We start from the raw sequence: 16,013 nt of genomic DNA on the forward strand, positions 1-16,013 counted from the left end.
GTCATTAGTATGCGCCTTCATAAACACAATCATCATAAAATTCATAACAAACTGAGATATGAGGTACATATTCTGGAAAAAAACTAGAATCTTATATTTAATTTATTTCAATTTTTTAAATTATTAAATATTTCTATTCAAGTATCGATAAGGAATGATTGGGACTTACCAGATATTTATTCAATAAACGATTACTGGATATTAAATGGCACATATCATATTCATAATATATGTTTGCTCTACTTTGAAAATCAACTGCTAAAGAAATTGCAGGAACCGTATGCTACTGTTACGGACAATACACCACGATATAGCACACTGGTGGAAAAGATCCGAACGTATCCAAAGGCTGTTAATAATTCCAATTAAGGAATAACTTACAAAACGTAAATTAATTTTTGAAAATACCATGCTAAAGATTGATCTAGTCCAAATTATTACTCGATAAATATAAATAATGTATTTAATTGTATTTTTTGGAATTAGGCGTGAAAAAAGATGGATAGCTGAACAATATGGCAATAGAGCGTTACGCGTTCCTAACAATTTAGTGATTGACTTAAATAGTGACTCAGATTGTGAATGTGCTAGTGACTGAACAGAACTTTTAGTATGAGAGACTATGACTCAATGCATTTTTATACAATATAGCATAACTGTAGAAAATCGTATTGAGCGTATGGTAGAGTTGGGTACGTAGATATAGTGTGTAATTATTCAGAATATATATGAGAATTTGGTTCGAATATTTAAGGAATGAGTGAATATTGTTTTGCAGATATTACAAGTGCTTTAGAGAGAATGCGGTGATTAAATTTAATTCTATCAAAATAAATGTACACAGGTAGTAAGAGAAAAACCTGAGAAGAAAGACTGTGACATCAAAATGACTTGAGGTTAAAAGGTTAATATGATCTCTAATGAAAGTAAAATACGTTACTTGGATATACAATCGTTTAGGTGGATTAGTCGTCCTAGGACCACTACATAAAGCGCACATAGAACGTTTTCTCATAGGAAATGTGGAAAAGAGTTCAATGTAGATATAATAAACGACTATAAACTAGAAGCTATTGTGGTTATGTAATTAACTCTAGTATATGTCACTTGATAATATGTGAATTAGACGTACTATAATGCTAAATTAAATTTTATTTGAAATATTATATTTCTTAAATTATTTTACTTGGATTAAAATTTTGTTATAGGTCAAAACAAAACTTAAACTCCGTTGATACGGCGATATTGTGACGTTATTTTTTTATTGAATAGACTATATAGACTATATCTCATTTTTTTCATTTAAATTTAACAGCGACAACTTTTCAGAAAACCCCAAATTCCACATACACAATTTTGAAATCGATAGCAAATCAAGATTTTCAATTATTAAAAGTAATTATTTTATAATTTGTATTTAGTAACAACTAAAAATCGAATCTCATCAAATACACATCCATCGGACTCGGCAAAACTGATATTAATATTCTTTCTCAGTTGTAAATCATTCTTATCGCTTCCAGAAACATTTTTATTAAAAAAAAACGAGCCAAATGTCGCACCCAAACCGACTTCTGTCTATATGAAAAATATTCATCTCACGTCCCGTTTAAAACAATAAATACGCTTTGTCCACACGTCAGTAGCACGTTTTGTTATAAACGGAACGCCGGCGTTGTTCATTTTTTTTGTGCCGTTAGTCTTCGAACTTTAAACGTAATTCTTCCGATAAAACCACTACCATCGAGCGGTCCCCCTCGTCCTCGCGTTAACCCCACCCATTCAATCAGAACTTTACAACACAACGGAATTCGCAAATGTAACGGTTCGATTATTAAACGGTAATAAATGGGGTGACATTTATCAAATGGAACCTATATTGCCATTTATTGCTGATTAATTATGGTGATATAATGAAAATATTGACAACAGTAGCATTTTTTTCATTCAAATACTATACCGATGATACTACTATAATGGCTGTAGGTAAATACCACGAGAAAGCAGCAATGAAATCGGTGGGAATAAGTTTAAACGTGTTAACATAAATTTTTTATATAAGAAAAATCAATACATCCCTGTCATAAAAATCATATCCAATTGTCATTTAGTAACAAAGCAAAATAAATAAATATAAAAATAAATGTTACTGGAGGCGAAGCTTCACTGAAAGGCTCATGCAAAGGAAAAGAACAAAGAGATAGAGGAGTCCCTAAGGCCACATGGGCAAATAGCATTCAAATATGAGATTGTATCAAGCAGAGTAATTTGGGATTAATTTAGCGGCTTCAGAAATAATTGAGGGGTGCTGTCTCGTGGTACCGCAGAAATAATGATTTCAGAAGTATTGATTTAGTGTACACGTCATCCTGTTTCACAATAAAATGCCTGTCTGTGTGATATGATTTCAGTAGTATATCACTTCAGTATATGATTTGCTGTACAAACTTAACTATAATCTAATTCTTATTTTAGATACTATTTTAACTTATTATAAAGTTTTAAGTTATTCTAAGGACTATCTATTATTCTGTTCGTATAGTAATTTGCGTTTGTGCCTAGGCACTTTGCTGTTACCACGCACATTTAACTGCTTGGCGAGTGCAGTGGGATTCACTAAAAGTCTTTCAGAGTACTTTGCACTATCACTTTGAATCACAATCCTTGTATGTTCTAAGGGGATATAGCGATGAATTAGTTTGTTGAAGATGTAATAGGGAACATCGACGATGACTCGCAACACTTTATTCTGGAGTCTCTATGCTATGCTATAGGTCTAAATGGGTCTAAGTATTGATCTATCTATCTTATCTATATAGTTATATTTCATATCTTGGTCACAATTGTTACAATATCTATAAATAAATAAACTAGAACAAATTATGAAATAAAACTGTAAAAAATATTTCATAGAAATAACACCCAAATGTCGGTTTCGATATATTTTCATTTATTACTTCATTCAAATAGAAATGGCTTCTAGGATAAAATAGATTTTCTGATATAGCGTCATATATTTTTATAGCAAATTTGCCAATTTTTTGCATATTAAACGCCAAACCATGTAAGTGCCATTTTGATCGATTACGCCCTGCTATTTTTTCAGTTAGATCCATTATTCCTTCAGTATAAAATTTGCCTTTTTCAGAGCAGAACTGACACTTTCGAATTTTTAATAGAATTTTATAAGCGCTCGTGTCTTTATGTAGTAAATATACCTAGGAAATAAACCAAACAATTTTATAGAGATTGACCAAACATATCGATCAGTTTTAGGCATTTTAATTCCTTGTTTATAGTAAGTATAAAAGTATTCTATATTTTCAGTCATTTATATCTGTATATACTAGATAATTGAAGCTACGGTAGCATCTGATATACTAAAGTATGAGAATTCGAACTATTTTATTGTTTATTAAAATTCAATATAGTTACTCCAATGTCTTCGCCAATAATATATTGTGAGTATTCAAGTATCTAGAAGATTAAGTTATCCATTATTATCGCAACTTTTTTCACCGGACAAAATTGAAATATAATTTCTAAGATCATTTAGTCGGAGAGAACAAAGTCCATATATTCGATTTTAGTATTATAGTATATCTGATGGGTATATTGTCGAAGGTATTAAACTACAGTAAACTAAACAGCCACACTAATTTGTATATTAGAGTTATTTTATTACATTTACATTGATTTCTTTTCTATACCACCTATCATATGGTATCCTCTAAAGGCTTAATCCGCATAATTGATATTAGGGCGACTAAATAATGTATTTTATTCTCATTAGAGAACTTACCTTTTTATGTTTAATTCTTGTTCCATTCGTTGCTGAATTCTTGTCAAGTCAATCTGATATATGACCATATATGACCGTATTTCTTCTTAGTTTATTCTCTTACCACTTGTTATATTTTTCTTGATTAAAATAGATCTAATCACTGCATTCTCTCTAAGGCATTTACTATGTCTGCAAACGCTCCTCGTATATTTTAACCAAAAGCTGATATATATATTCTAAAAACAATTACACACATATCTATGCACGTAAATCTTAAAAACTTCAATGTCAAATTTATAGCCTACTATACGATTTTCTACAATAATCCTATATTAGTTATATCTCACCTTTATTAGTTTCCACCGCCATCAATCTGTCATGGTATTGCAGGCATTGAATCATATTCCCACATCCTGTTTCACTCTGCATCACTAATCAATATCTAGCTGTTAATATCACATCTAACACAATTCCAAATCAAATTAAAATATCAATTAAATTATCAAATAAAAGTCAGTTGAAGGATGTTATAGTAAACAATCTTTTACACATAACCAAACAGTTCAAATTGTATATTTTTCTCGCCCTACAAGTATATCGTAGTTATTCTTTCCTACATCCAATAATAATTCGATTTGATTTGATTGAATATGCAGTAAACAATTAACGATTTAAAATATTTCTTCAAAACTTACTTTGCCGACCACTTGTTATGTTGTGTCATGTTGTTCTAATATGAACATTTAACCAATAAATTATTAAACCATATTTTCAACACTTACCAAACCTAATCAAATGTTATTCTGCTTTTACTTTTTTGTTTTGTTTTCTTTACACTCATTTTATTAACATCTTGCCAATTGTGGCCTTATTTTCCAATTTCTAACCCCCATGTCGTCGTAACAAGTCTCTATTAATTTAATTATATACGTTTGAAAATTGTATTCTTTTAAAAAAATGTATGGAAGTTGGATTGGATCTCTTCGTGGACTTTCCACTACTTCTTTTGTAATATTGTTTGGACTTTTTTTGTACTATTTAAGTTCTATATCTCCTAACCTGATTAATATACACATATGAGATATAATAATCTTTAAAATAAGTTAGAATTGACTTTAGAATAGGTTGGAATAGTATCTAGAATAAGATTTAGAATATAAGTTTGTACATCAGATCACTTGCTGAAGAAATCTTCTACATGTCAGTATAGTTATGTTGTATAACTGAAATCATATAATAATACCTATTGCCCACGGGCAGATTGTTGAAGTACTAAGAGATTAATTTAAAAAAAAATTCTAACAGTGTTTGAAGTGATGACTTATGTCTCTCAAAGAGCTGCATATCTTCAAGTTTTCCATGTATACATCTCCAAAATAATTGTATTACATTACGTTCATATTTAAAACAATTCTCACCTTTTTATACAATTCATAATTTTAATCTTGAATAGAACCAACATGAAGATAATACCCTTTGACGACGTCTTTTATCAGGCTGATTCGGTTACATTTTCGACAGCATTATATCTCTTTTTAACTAAAATTAAAACACTATGTATTTTGATGACGTACATTGACTCCTACTTCGGAATAAGCGATTACACATTTGAAAAATAAATTTTAATTCTAACCTCCAAACAAATATTAAATATGCCTTCGATTTCTTCTAATAGAAATATTCTCTATAATTTTTCGCTTTTTTTTACCGGAAAATCCGTCGACTGAATCATTTTCGCGTTATCGCAGTCGGGAATCGAAGCAGGTTTTTGTCTGCTAAGCAAAGCGCCACCTCGATTGGTTAAATTGAATTCCGGTCGCCGTATTCTTTCTCTTTGTTTTTATCATTTTTTTTTCTCTCCAGCAGACCGCTGATTTTTATTCGTTAAATCTTGGCACGACTCTCACGTTCGCCATGTTCTCGAAAGTCTTATAAAACTGGGAGTGTATTTTAGTATTTTGCCACTGGAAACGGGATTAAATAGAAAAAGTCAACGGAGACGGAAAAGGTCATGGGAAATAATTACTGTCTATGCGACATCTGTCGTCGAGACTAGCAAATAACCGAAAATGTGGTTTTTCGTTATGTTGAATATTTTCGCCATCTTAGCCAATCGTAAAGTTAATGAAGTTAATGAGAGTCTTATTCTCAGGACAGCACATGTAACAAAAGTAATGAAGAAGCATTTTATAACGGGGATAATAACCTAAAATAATTATGTTAATATTACAACAAACTCTTTCTAAAATGCCATATTGGTATTAAAAATATGTATTTATAATCCGTTCAAAGTTTATTTGTATATGCATCATCGAAATTTGTGACGTCAAAACGTCGCAATGTTGCCGCATCAACTCTGAGTTTTTGTTCAGTTTGGCTTAGGCATAAGACATTCTCAAGAATGTTATCAAATAAAATTTATTTTAATATTATAGTATATCTAAAAACTACAGTTAATTATACAGCCACAATAATTTAGTTAGAGTTAAAACATCTTATCACTATTGCTTTCAGGAATTTTGCATACGTCTGAGAACTGGACTAGGTCCGGTTGTCAGGCGTATGCAAAATTATTCAAAATATTAGTTATACTTGTAATTACTACAGGTTATAAACCGGCAAAACCGGTTATTTGAACGCTTTGATTATTTGGATAAATTTTAAATCGCTTCGTAATATATCACATCACTATTTTTGAAAATGCCGAAAACAATAGATATTCAGGGTCACAAATTGATTGGGTCTTTAATAAGTGATTTCGAAAAGGAACGATAAAACGAAGACCCCCTTTTGCCCGTAAATTCCGTTAGAGTGGTAATTATTGATGATATTTTACTACAAGTTTCTGCAATTTTATTGAAAATGTTTTAAGTTCATTGCTGCTACGCTGAATATTAGTATAGGAATTGTAAATAACATCGCATACAAAATGAAAAACAATACGTTAGATTCAACTGAGATAACTTGACCATCTTGATATTGGCTCTATTCGAGATCAAATAAAGGAAATACATAAAATATTTTGACAGTGCACCGTATGATAGCACACTGGTCGAAAAATTTCATCAACAAAGACTGTAATGAATAGCTTTCAAAACATTGCAATGCCGACCACAACACCTTCGGTTTGGATGAACTCGTTAAGACATACAGATAAATGGTGGATCGTGACTATGTTTTAGAGAGATTGTAAATTAACAGTTTAGTAAATGACTTGGACAGTGACTCGGAAAGTCAAAGTGATTAATGGAAACTTTTATAATATGTGATAATGCTGGAAATTCCAGAGACAGAGTGATTAGAGTGCACACAGCTAAAGGTATGCACATAATGACTAGAATATAGCTGTAGAAAAAGATATTGTAGGGCGTAAAAGATTTGTGTGCACAGATATGATTCTAGTTGATCAGAATTAAACATAAGCATTGGTTTAGAAAGTATGAGGAGAGGATTAATACTAACTGTTTTGTAAAAATGGTAAATGCGTTAGGCAGAATTCAGTGATTAATTTTATCAAGAATGGTGTACACAGGTAGTAGCAGAAGAAATAAAAAATACAGTGATATTAAGATGACTAACAAGTAAACACACCATCAAAGGAAACAAGAACTAAATGTACAAAGGTAAATTTGCTCTCGAATGAAAATAAAATACATTACTTTGATATATAATTGTCAATTAGGTGGATTAGGGCTCCAGAGAGAAAACACTACTTAATATGTGCCTAGAACTCTACCGCATGGGAGGTCTGGTAAAGAGTTCAATGTAAATATAATAAAATAACTCTAGCTTACTTATTATTTGTCCAGTGTTCTTAACTCCCTCGATAATATACGCATTAGATGTACTATAATGTTGAAATTATTTATATTTCAAAACAGTACTTTTGTTAAATAGACTATTGAACTTTGAATAGACTATTGTTCAAATTATATTCAACTACGTATCTGTATTTTGTTCAATTATATTTGAATAAATTGCTCAATTTTAAGATGTTTATTGTTATAAATTTAAGCAATATTTTAAAATAATTTTAGGTCTATTCATCAATAATCAGTACAGTCTCCTGTAATAGAGAAACATTAATATCAAATCTCATGCAACGTTTCAATCCCGTTTTGGAAAGCCATTAGATTAAGGCTATTGTATACTTTTCTTTTGGATTCAGATATTTTTTAAAATTTATTTATCACATTATTACTAATCGTTGCCGACCAACCAATGACATATCCTTGTTATAATTTAAATATAATCTAATCAATGATAAACATATATATAGAAGAAGCAGTAGGCTCTTTCTCAGTCTCTGGTGTAATTATGTATATGTATTAACACTGCTGTTTTCTATTAAATACACCTCCCTAGACTATACTACAGAAGATCAATCTGATTCTTTTGAGTCTGTGTCCTGTTCTGGTGTTATTCATGTGTTTTATTACTTCGATATTAACATGGTAATGGAGTCTCTCCTGATGTCTCCTTGCAATTACCTTGATTTCGTGAGTAACAGTTGGTATCCAATGATCTTGGCTTGTCGGTTTGTCCAAATGAATCTCAAAACTTGCTTGTAAAATAGCAACTTATTATGTACTGATAATTATGATTTCCAATCAAGCAATAAATTTTCCTATATTCTAACTGCAGTTCTTTCATTTTCTCTTTTACATGTTCCTTCCAGCGAAGTTTTTGATCAAGGTTAATTTGAGGATATTTAGGATTGTTGCGATATGGACTAATATTATTATTGATTATTATTGGTGCTTGCGCGGTCTGATTATATGTAAACTGCTCATGCACACGCACTACTTTCGTTAATGGAAATTTTCCAGGTTTGTGTCCAATTATTTATTTTATCACTTGTCTATTGTGATTTTCGTGTAGCTTCTTCACTATTGTAGAATAGGTAAAAAATTGGCCCCAATACTCTTCCTTATGCTACACTTGCTATCACTTATTTTATTGTAGATTAGCCTTACTCTTATTTGACTCTAAAGATTCTGGCTGTAATGTAAGATTTTGCTAATTAGGTGTGCTATTCGGTAACATTTTATATAGCTTATGAACAAGGTCATCAAATCATACCTTATTGAAAACGTGTGCTACATTTAAGGATATAGCTTTATAACTTTTTAAATTCATAAGATTTTTTAATTGCATCTGTTGTTCACTGAATCTGATCAATTGGGAATATTTGTCCATAAACTCGAACAGGCATGTAGATATTTGGTGTTCACTTTCTAAAATTAAGTTTGAGATACGTCTCTGTAGAACGACCAACATGTTATTATTATATTCTTGCATGTATACTGATGAGCGAGATTAATTAGTGAAAATGAGAAGTATCAAGCAAATAGAAACTGTTAAATAATCTGATCTGTAAAAATAAAAACTGTTCAATATTCTGGTTTTGACATTTTTCAGTGAATATAGACGTTAATCATGGAAAGCTAAAAATTGCACTCTCGATTTGAAGACCACTGCTACCGGGCTCATCAGACACTGTTACACAGGTTGTCAGGCCCAATTTTCTTATTAAACACTATATTTAATGATATTTTCATGAAAAAATAACAGCTTTTTCCTACTGAACTTTTTATTTTTATATATGTTTTAAGTTAAATAAGTAACGATCCAAGATAAAATTTCTTTTAAGCCTCTACATGGCGATATCTTCCCTTATTCTATATAACAGACACTAAAAAATAACTTTAATATACCAATAAAATAAGATACTATATTAATATAAGAAATAAGAAAAATATTTTTAATTCCAATCTTATAAAATTCTTTATAATATCTAGTTAATTATTTGCGTAAATGAAATTATTTTAAATATAAAATATATTAAATTATGCTAAACTTTCTAGTTTATATTTCTAGATTCTAGATTTTTTTTATTTCAATGCCATTAACATACATACAACCGACCTAAAATAGAGAAAAATATGACCAGAAAATTCTATATATTTCTACATTGTCATAGAAATACGCAGTACATGCACTGTAGTTGATGTAGTTATATTAAAAATAAATATTGTTACATATTTCCATGTATATTTCAATTATTTGTAAAGCCCGAACCTAAAAATTCTGTATCAATACGGTCTGTAACTATAGCAAATATATATGAGTTTTTTAAGCATGACTTTTACTGTTGTTTCTCAAAAATGGATGAAAATAATTTTCCTTCAATTTGTTCAATAATATTTGCTACTTTCAGAACAATATCTCTTGGGAAATAGTGTTTGGTTTTCAGGAATATAATGTCGATGTATTTGCATAAAAATGAAAAGGGGGACTAGTTCTTATAGCCTTTTTATTGGATTTTGTAACGATCACATTTTCTATAATAACTTTTTTATATCCAGGAACATTTCGGATATATGGCACTAACATAATTGTGTTGTAAAATTATCGATTGTCAGTAAAATGCTTAATTATATTGACAGTTAAAAAATATTAAGAAAATAATTTTATTTAGTATATATATATATATATATATATATATATATATATATATATATATATATATATATATATATATATATATATATATATATATATATATATATATATATATATATATATATATATATATGTATATATGTCAACGACACTTAATTTTAAATAAATGATGTGTTTTACACGTTTATATTAAAAATATAATTTGCTGAGATTGTGGAAAAAGCAAATCAATGTTCGAAATGTCATTAACAAGTGAAAAAAAATTAACGGAATATTTCCAATATACTTTACTGGAAATACGTCCATGCGGTTGGAAATTATTTGTTCCGAGGGAACTCAAAAATTAATTAAAAGCAATATACCTAATCGCTTCTCGTGTAGCTTGATGGATTTCTCTAGAACTGATGAATGATGGCGTCTGTACATATGCTTTGATGTTGGTTTTCAATATGACTTAGAGGAAAGTTACAGAAAATTATTAACTCACTTTGGTATATCGATGATATTAATATGGATTCTATAATAGAAAAATAATTTTACCTTGTTTTTGTTTATATTTCATAATTTTATAAAGAATATAAGGAACGAGTAGTTCCATAACTGGTCACATCTAAAGTGAAAAAAGTGTATATTATGCATACTGTGTTAAATAAATTGATTTAGTAGCCACATTTTAAGTCAAAAGTATGTATGTAAAAATAAATAAATTAAACTATATAAAGAACCATAAAACTATTCTTGACCATTTGTATTTACGAATAATTTTAAATTGTACGGGACTGCAATGGATTACTGTCCTGGTACTTATAATTATTAAATAAAAAACTTTGATGTACCACTTATCAATAATTTGTATAGCACTATAAAATATATGTTAAACGCTAGACATCCTAATGACACTTGTAGCTCATGCAATGAGCAACTGTACTATTAATACTACTATTTATACTACTACTGATAGCACTAATGATAATTATATAGATAGTTTGATACTGCTGATTCATAATACGCTGTAAATAATAACTAGACATCCACTAGGAAACTATTAGAAAACTCTAGATACCTTAATATCATTTTCAGCTCTTCTACTACATCTATCTGCAAACTGTACTACTAATACTACTATTTATACTACTACTGACAATTATATAGATAGTTGGATACTGCTGATTCATAATAATCTGTAATTAAATTCAATCATCAGTATTCCGGTACATAAAGCAATGATAATTACCGTACCTATATGAACTATGGCTTTTACTTTAAATTTTTTACAGTAGACGGTCAGAATACTTGTAGGAATGAAGTAAACTATAAGCAAGTAATATTTTAATAAATCTAGTGCCTCTTCTTTTTTTAAGTGCAAATCACTATTTAACCATAAAGACGTTCTAGATATTTACATAAATATTGGTTCCAATACCATAGTTCTGAATTTCAACATAAGCCTTTTGAAGATAACTGAAGAACTAGAGCTGATATGTATTTCATAATTTATTTCATAAATATAAAAAACTTGCTAATTGAAGCTTTCTTTAGAATATATTCAAAAATATTAAATATTGCTGTTCTTGACTTAAGAATTTAAGGATCGAAAAGCTAAAGACCGCCCATTGAGTGATACATCGAAAGAAAAAGGTTTTTTGCATCGTATGTTTGCAATATATTAACTTGACATTGCTCATTCCTTCTGAATAGTAGTGTAGGAATGTTCGTTGGGTCGGTCAGTCGGTCGAAATGTGTGGCTGCCGTTGCGATTATGTGTCAGAACACTCACTACTATTTTTGGAAGGAATTTGCACGAGAACTGAAAACACTAGTTGAAGAAATACTGTTTATTTTTAATATTAAATTATACATGTGGTGGACGGGAAAATTGAAAGGATATTAGGTTAGGTAGAGGAAGTACGGTAGCGCTGTGGAAGTGGTACTATTACAAGGGGATGGAGAAAAGAAAAGAGAGCGAGACGTCGTCGTGATGGTCTTTTATAGCCTGGAACTGCATGGTAACAATCCACCGGCGTTGCCAACCTTTGTACTTGTTGATGAATTCGTGGTGGCCTAAAGGGTCGTGGCGGTCGCCACAGTAGAATCTAATGCAAATTCCAAAGACATTTTAGCTAGGTTATAAAATATGTAATTATTTCGATATCAAATTTAAATTTCACCGTCAATATGTAAAAAAGACAATATACTGGTTTTAACGAGTTTTTGTTAAAGGTTATATTATGAAATTAAAAACAGCGATAATTAGTTCAAAAACCTAAAAAACATTAATGTTGTAAATATTATATAATTTGTGAACAATGAGCATGAAATGAAATATATCTTAAATTGATTAAAAATTCCCGAATATTTAGTGCCTAATCAAAGCATTTATATGTGCAATGAGAACTAGGATGAACTCTATTACATGTAATTTTTGTTAGATATAAAAGTTATATAATATAAAAGGTTGTCCAATTGCAATCTTATTTATTAACAAATTGTTGATTAGCAAAGGATGTCCCAACCTATCACTGCGAATGAAAGTTGGCTATACTAACACCACGCTTAAACAAAACAAAAGGTAAAAAAATTGAGCGAACCAAGAATTCCTTCACATAAGTTTTAAAGATTTATAAGGATTCTTGTTCATAAAAAGGTTAATACACTTATACTTTCGTGTACACGCTGGTGTCAAGTAACTGACGGCAGAAATGATTAGTACCGGTAGGGATAAATAATCGGCTTATAAGTCGGTTATCAGTAAGTATTAATTGTAAAAATATTTATGAAAATTCTACAAATGAGAATTTAAAAAGCTTTCGAATAATACAAACTGAGAAATGCAAGTTGAATTTAGATAAAATCGCAGTTGTGTTAAGAGGATTTTTAGATTGACGTCGAATAAGTAATTACATGTGCGATGCCTGTAATTATCCAACATCACGTTGGACAGTTTTGAGAACTGAACATATTCCCTTGGAATTTATGAAACTTCTTGAAGCATCTCACGATGGTTCAATTACCTGCGTACGGGTGCGAAATTATTATTTTATTATTTAAAAACAGATACGGCCGTCAATGCTATAAACTTCTTGAAATTCTTCAAACTTCTCGACATATTATTTTTTCTTCAAACGTCAATACCTATACTTGCGTTAAACTCAATTTCTATAACATATTGTACCCTGCTTGCAAACTGCTGACGATTTCAGTTAGACTTTCTTGCCAATTGATGAAACACTTTACATTATAGCCATCCCTTTGCATCTGGCTGGTATACGATTACTTAACTTATTCCTATTAATTACAACTTAAGTGAACCAAGGCGATGAATATAGGTCTTTCTATCTCGACTCCCCGACACACGCCTCACGAATTATTGCGAATTGTGAGTTTAGTTTAGGAAAAAAGTAAAAGAAGATTAGAATGTTACGCTACCATTTAAAGTATTTGTCAATTACCTTCTCGTCTAGCCAATGGTCAATTAAAAAGGTTTTTCCATATCCCAAATAAGCCAGGGGCTAAGTTGCGGTAACAAAACATGACCGAAAATATGCCAGAGATACTCAAAATAGCAACATATATCTATAAAAATGCAGACATTATAAAAGCGGTCTTTTGGGAAATGACTATTAGAATTTTACAAAGATAGTTAACAATTTTAGCTATTTATCTCTCCGACATGCTTAACACAAGTTATTTCTAATTTCGAGACTAAGTATAGCCGAATATTGAAGGAATACCGCCAGAGTTAGTTATGAAATGATTGGGCCGATCTATGGGGCGTATTTTATAGATCACAATTATACTATAATCGATCCGAATCAATCCGTTAAAACAGCATTATTTCGCATTAACTCGAACAAAATGTCAGCATATTATAAATCCTGACCCTATCGCTATCATAAAACTACTGTTTTAATATAATAAACATGATCCTTTTCATTAATGACCCATTTCTCGACAGAATTCAATATATCACGACACAAATAGCCCGCTGACATTAACTATTCATAAAACAAAACGGTCACCGCCTCAGCTTTCTGCGACTATTTGCGACGATATCACTAATCTAAGGGATTTGGGAGTTTTAGTTCTAACACTGATTAAGCTTCGTTCGGATTCTTGTAGGGTTAAATAGCCGATAATTTATTCACCATATATATTATAATAACATATTTTTGTATTTGTTTTTATTACTATTTAGTAAATAACTAATTTTAAATTTGCATAACTTATGACACGTATAGAATTGAAAATAAAATAGTTTAATCTGAAAGCTATTAAAATAAAATAACACAATCAGACGAGGCTACTTGACTACACTGTACAATACTGTCGATTTAATCCTATATTAATATAATTAATATAATAGTAACTGTTCTAATTCTAGACATTTCACTCAACATATCTTACAAATATATTAAACAAAAGTTTTTCAGTATCAATGCTTAATGTAATTTCTACATTCAATAAAATGCTCTAAAAATTGAGCTATTTGAACTGCCTAGTTTTGGTTGGCATGCGGTTATAAATGCCAAGAAGAAAAATAACTTAAGAATATCTACAAATACAAATAACTTGTAATCATTCCCTTTTAAAGAAGACCATTAGAGTTATACCAGTCAGTGGTCCGATTTAAGTTTTATTCACATTAGTTTCTTTTGCAACAAACTTTTTTTCAAAAAACTAGTAGTTGAAAAATAGCCAACATCATTCGGATGTCTAAGTTGGTACTGTAGCGGTTATAAATGATTATTCGAGAAATATTTGACTTTATCTTCATCAAAATATTATCTACAAAAATATAAGCTCGAATAATATAAGTGAATTGGAATGATAACCAATTTTGAGAAACCATTCTCCTAAGTAAGTAAGAACATGTATTGAGATTAGGCATCTCTATTAGCGAAAATTTGAGTACAATGCCAAGTACAAAAAGCTATGGGTTAGTCCAGGAGAATCATTCATATCGACACCGAAGTCTTGCTGTGCACACGCTGAGATCAACAAGATGTAGTGTACTACAGGCTATTAAAATTGAATTAAACTGTTACTGCAGGTATCTACCGAAGTTATTTGAATCAATATAATGACGTAATGTTACAAAAAAGATTAGCAATATCGATTATCAAATGAAAAAATCATCCTTTTACACCTGGCTGGTATACGTTTTTGAAATCCTGAAAAAGGGTGAAAACAGATTGTTAATTCTACTCTTCATTTTCTCTAAAAATGAATATTTAAATTAAAAAATTAACAAAATATATTAAAGGGTCTAATATAATATTCTAACCTATATGAACCTTTATTTCGCTTTCCACATTTTAGCATCAATCACTGATTGATTTTCAATTTATCATATCTAATTTATCATTGTGGATTGCTGTATTTTCTGGTGATATCACTGTCGACCTAAATTTGAAATTAAATGCAATTTTTATGCACTACTCCAATTTAATTATATTGTAGGAATATTCGTCTTGTCGGTCGGAATGTGTGGCTGTCGAAGCTGTGAACAATGGTTTGATTATGAACATATTGATAATACATGTGGTCATCGGGAGAATGGACAAGATATTAGATTACCTAAAAGATGTATGGTAGCGCTGTGAAAGTGGTACTTTTACAAGGGGATAGAGAAAAGAAAAGAGAGCGAGACGCTTTCATTTCTTGTTCCAGAATGACCAGCTAGAACCAAAAGGTCTTTTACTGATGTCGCTTTAGGTTCGGGATAGTGGAGTATATTGCGAGCCACAGAGACCCTGGGTTACGA

At 30.2% G+C, this 16,013-nt stretch overlaps 1 protein-coding gene across 2 annotated transcripts in view; it reads left to right on the top strand.

Annotated features, from left to right (window-relative positions):
• The window catches only part of LOC143191719 (metabotropic glutamate receptor 2), a 609,670-nt gene that overhangs the window by 287,026 nt on the left and 306,631 nt on the right, over positions 1–16,013 (top strand). The window lies entirely within an intron of this gene.

Source organism: Rhynchophorus ferrugineus, unplaced genomic scaffold (assembly GCF_030347505.1).
Source record: "Rhynchophorus ferrugineus isolate W39M unplaced genomic scaffold, kcgeb_rfMv2 rfM2, whole genome shotgun sequence".
Taxonomy (NCBI): domain Eukaryota; kingdom Metazoa; phylum Arthropoda; class Insecta; order Coleoptera; family Curculionidae; genus Rhynchophorus; species Rhynchophorus ferrugineus.